Below are 5,154 nucleotides of genomic sequence, written 5' to 3'. Positions count from 1 at the left end.
CTTGATCAGCAGATTGTATTCTTGTTTTTCTTTACTCTGTATTTAGTTTGTAATGGAATGCTGTTCTCATTGTTTCTTGACTTTTTATATAGCCTTTCTCCTAGCTACCATATAACTAGTCCTTGGCCATGATCATGACTCTTGCTCCATTATTTTATGTCTTTCCTATATTAAAAGGATATTAAGAATTCATATTTCTTGACCATGTCTTGCATTTTGACATTCTTTTTTCATCTTTTTTATAATAAAAAAAATTGCTGATTTTGGCCACCTTGGTCTTTGAGTTAATACGGAGTACATATAATTTAGTTTATACCTAGGACTAGGGTTGAGAATCGAGCGTACTCGAGCTCGTTTAAACCGAGTTTAAGATTAATTGTTTCAAGCTCGTGCCGAGTTATTGAACTCGAGTAGTTAAATGAGTGAGCTTAAAAAGTTCTATTTTGGGTTCGACTCATTCGAAAGATTGTTTACTGTTAACAAACGAGTTGCACGAGCTACTCAAGCGTTCCATTATATGGTTAAAGATACACATTATATATATCATGTTAATTAGTAAGTAGTAGATTATAACTGAAGATCCTCAAAATATATGAAACACATGGTTAAAACTGAATAATAACGAGCCGCGTCGAGGTCGAACACATTTTTCAATATATACCGATTAATTAATAAACTCAACTCGAGTAATAAAGAGACGAATAACTTTAGATTGTATAAGTTACTATGTTTTAATATGGGGGTGTGTTGCTACATATAAAAAAAATAGAAAAAAAATAGAGAAGGGAAGTGGTTCATGTTTAGGGAGAAAGTTACGTGCATAGGACTAACAATAAGGAGTCTAGTAGGAGTAGCCAGCTGTGAACAAAGTTGTAGACAAACAAAAGGGGATGAATGGGAGAAAAGAAAAGAAAAAAACATTTCGCGTATTATTTGGTACCCTTGATCACGTCTTTATGTGTTCACAAATTACGAACAATTACATATCTATCTAATATCTACCGATCTGCCAATATAATTAAAAAATGATTGAAACATCCTAATAAAAAGTGTCATTCCCTTTTTATAATAAACGCATGTACTTTTGGCTAGTAGTTGATCCTGACATTTTGAAAAGTAAAATCCAAAAAATGAAATCATCATTTAGGTCTTTTGTTTCTAAGCTTGAATTCTTTCTTTTGTTTGTGTCAAAATCAAATATAACATATATCAAAGTCTCATTGTCGGTTTACAACTTACAAGTCATTAGGTAGGTCTCCCCTCTATTACATTGGATCCACTTATGCTTTTGGCATTTAAAAATCCTCCACATATCTTTTTCTCATAACAAAATTCCTTACTAAATATGTATTACTTACACGCTTTCTTAATTCATATACTCTTAACCTATCAAGGTTATGGTTGTAGTTTCTTAAAAAAATAAAGTTAAAGCTATGGATATTTGGGTCTTTTAATTTCCTATCAAAAAAACCTCCTAGCTTTTGTTCGTTGTTAAAAACACTTTGTTGGACAATAATCTTAAGGCCCAAGAGTCGGGAAAAAATGGGCCATAGACTTCTCAACATTGGCTTATTAGGTAACAAATGAGGAACAGGGAAATTGATAGAGTAGTGAAACATACTGATAGGTAGTATTGGAGCTGTCTGTTAGTCTGCATAATTTTTTTTTTTAAACGTATATATTTAACATGTCAAATGTTATTGCGTGTTTATCATATTATTATTATTTAAAGTTTTTTAAGATTTCGTCTATCTTTATTTTTGATTTGGTTTATCCATATTTATATTATAGTTTTTGTTTTTTGTCTTACCCCGTATTACTTTTTGGATTTTACCACGTCGCAACCTTTTTTGGTTTTTCTTGCGCATAGCTGCCTGCCAGTCTACTATTTTTTATTAAATAAAACATATGTGTCTAATATGCTAACTTTTAAGCGGGTTTATATTTGTTAAAGAAATGATAAATGAACCACAAGAAATGATAGATGTACCACAATGTACAAACTTCACATCATACTATACAAACATGTGATGCATAGTAGTTGTGTTAGATGTATTGATTATTGTGGTACGAATATCAACTCCTAATTATATATGTTTGATACCACAAATATAAACATATATTTATATTCTTTTTTATGTTTGATATAACAAACATAGACATATTTTTATATTATTTCTTATGTTTTTGGTTGTTTGTCAATACCATTATGTATCACTATTTTGTCAATCGCACTTTTCTTCTTTGTGGTTTTAACTAATATGTTGAAAACTTATATTCAATTATTTTTTATCGTACTTTTCTCCCTTGTGGTTTAACTAATATATTGGCAACTTACATTCAAGTTTTTTACTTTCATTTTGATTTTTAGTTTATTGCACATATAAATTTAATGTATTCGTTATAAACTTGTATAAGCGTTTGTGGTATTGACTTTAGACAAATATGTATTTCATATGTCAATGCTTTTACTAACATATATAAGGACACATTATCAATAAGAGAACTTAACACAATAATTTATACCACGTAATGCACATAAGTAACCTAACGTGGTTTTACCCTTATATATATATATATATAGGATTTTTTTTACCTGCACGATGTGCGGCTGCTTTAAAAAGGTGCTTAATAAAGTGAGATTTGAGTTAAACTTGCTTAAAAAAACATTGAATGAAACGCTTAATATGTGAACAAATGAGTTAATGGAATGAATCAATAATGATCGTAAAAAAAACATATGGACGAACAATCTATTTAGTTTCATTTAATTAAATTAACAATAATGTATTCATTATCCAATCATTAAGCTAATTGTTATATACACTTGTTTTGAACTAACTCTTCGTCTACCATCATAATATTTTTCTCATCATCACAATGAAAAATTGTATTGTTAAAAAACAAAAGAAAAAAAGAGATTATATTAACCATTATCATAAAATTCAAAAAAAAGATAAAAGAATTAAACCAAAAATTGTACATAATTTCCATAGTGATATAAACGAAAAAATTAACATAACTCTTTCAGAAAGTTATGATATTATACAAAGCTCTTAACTCATATAAGATGAATATAATTTAGTGGTGATAAAAAAGCTTATTAACTTTAAATATTGTCACTAATGATTAATGCGATGAGAGTTCCAACTAACCAACGGCCTGAGCAAACTTTCATATAATCACCATAAAAAAACGAAAGGAACCTCATATAAATGTTGAATAAAAAAGATAATGAAATATCATTAGGTATAGACGTGATTTTTTAAACTAAAGAGAAGATATCATTTTATCTAATGAGAAGATCTTAGATTCTTACAATATATATATATATATTTATTTAAACATATATACGTTCATTTGTTTTCTAAATATATAGTTTATTTAAAGAAAATATGGAGTTGACACATAGGATAAAATATTATGTGACAATTTTTCAAATTAGTTTTAGATTGCAAGAGGGTTTTAAAATGCTTGGTTAACTATTGTTTTATAAGAGTTATAGATATATATAGGGAAAAGTGAGTGTGGGGTTGTCACACACTTAAGTTGGGTGAAAAACCTCTCATATATTAATATTTTAATGTTAATGAATAAATGATGGGCCCCCTGATTTTTATGGAATAAAAAATCAAGATGTGAGAAGTTTTTGACTCAAGTTGGATGTAGGACAAACCCACCCAACTTTTATATATATATATATATATATATATATATATATATATATATATATATATATATATATATATTTGAAACAGACCTATCAATGCAATAATGATTTTTAATTAAACAGTTAAAAATTAAACTTAATTATATTAAAATAATATGTGTTTCAACTGGAAATTTAAATGTTCAGTTAAAGAAGGGGGCTAATCGTACTAGTATAAGACAACAGAAATAGAAGATAGTTTAGCTTTCTAGCTAGCAGCATGCCAACATGTTTCTCCCTTTATAATTTCTAAACTTGTTTTTCATATCATTTAATCTCATGGGAGCTTTGTGAAGAGAAATGACTAGTAGCATGCTGCTAGTAGTATTTTTGTTTTTCTCATAAAAATAAACAAGAAGTCTAAAACAAATACACAAGCAGGTTATTTATAAAAATAAAAAGTCGAAAAACCTATAAGCCTTTAAATAAAACTTAGGCTAAACACGCACCCACTTATAATCAAGAAAAGGGCCAAAAATTTGATGTGGCACTCCTAAGTTAACTTAGAAAGTTAATTTTCTATGAAAGTAGTTGAAATTTTAATTTCAAATTTGATATTACAACTCCCAAGTTATACTATGACTGCTTCATTTTTTTCTCCTAAAAACTCAATCAATGTTTATTTATCACCCTCTTTCAAATATTTCAGAACTTTGATAGCATAAAATCTCTTCACAATTGAAAATTTATATTTGACTATCATATTTTACATTTATCTACTTGAGGTTCTCCATAGCTAAGGTAACTCATGCTCAAATTATTATTGGTATACTTATATATACCACAAACAAGGAACACCCTTACAATCGAAGATGCATTAAAACTTATATCTATTGTGTATAAGAGTATTACAATCTATTGGAAACACACCTTGAATAGTCAACCAAGCATGTTGATCAAGGCCAAAGCAAATATCAACTTATCATTGAGGTACATGTTGTCAACGAAAAAATGAATATGTTGGAGGTAACGCCCGTGCAAAGAGACACAAGTGTATTCCACACCAAGTGTATATATGTAATGGACTAATGGGCACATTGAGTTCGACTTTGGCTTGATCACTATATTTTCAACTTTGTCTTTCGACTATACTAAATGCTTTTAAGATTTGATCTCAACAAGGGAAACATAACTTTACGAATTACGATGCACAAGTCCAACAACCCATGTTTAGCATCCTCATATGCAGGTAATTCTAGATTCAAACGAAATACACATATTCATTTTCACTTAGCTAAACACCAATGTTTTAAAATGCAATTTTCTTTTGACACCGTGTGATATCGGTTCTAGTTCAACAAATCAAAATAATAATAATAATAATAATAATAATAATAATAATAATAATAATAATAGTAATAATTATAAATTAACTTATAAACTTGGTTGTGATGTAGATATTTACAAAAGTAATTTTAACCATAAGACAAAAGCTATGAATTTAA

The sequence above is a fragment of the Erigeron canadensis genome, chromosome 3 (assembly GCF_010389155.1).
Source record: "Erigeron canadensis isolate Cc75 chromosome 3, C_canadensis_v1, whole genome shotgun sequence".
NCBI classification, from domain to species: domain Eukaryota; kingdom Viridiplantae; phylum Streptophyta; class Magnoliopsida; order Asterales; family Asteraceae; genus Erigeron; species Erigeron canadensis.
This window is presented reverse-complemented; position numbering follows the sequence as displayed.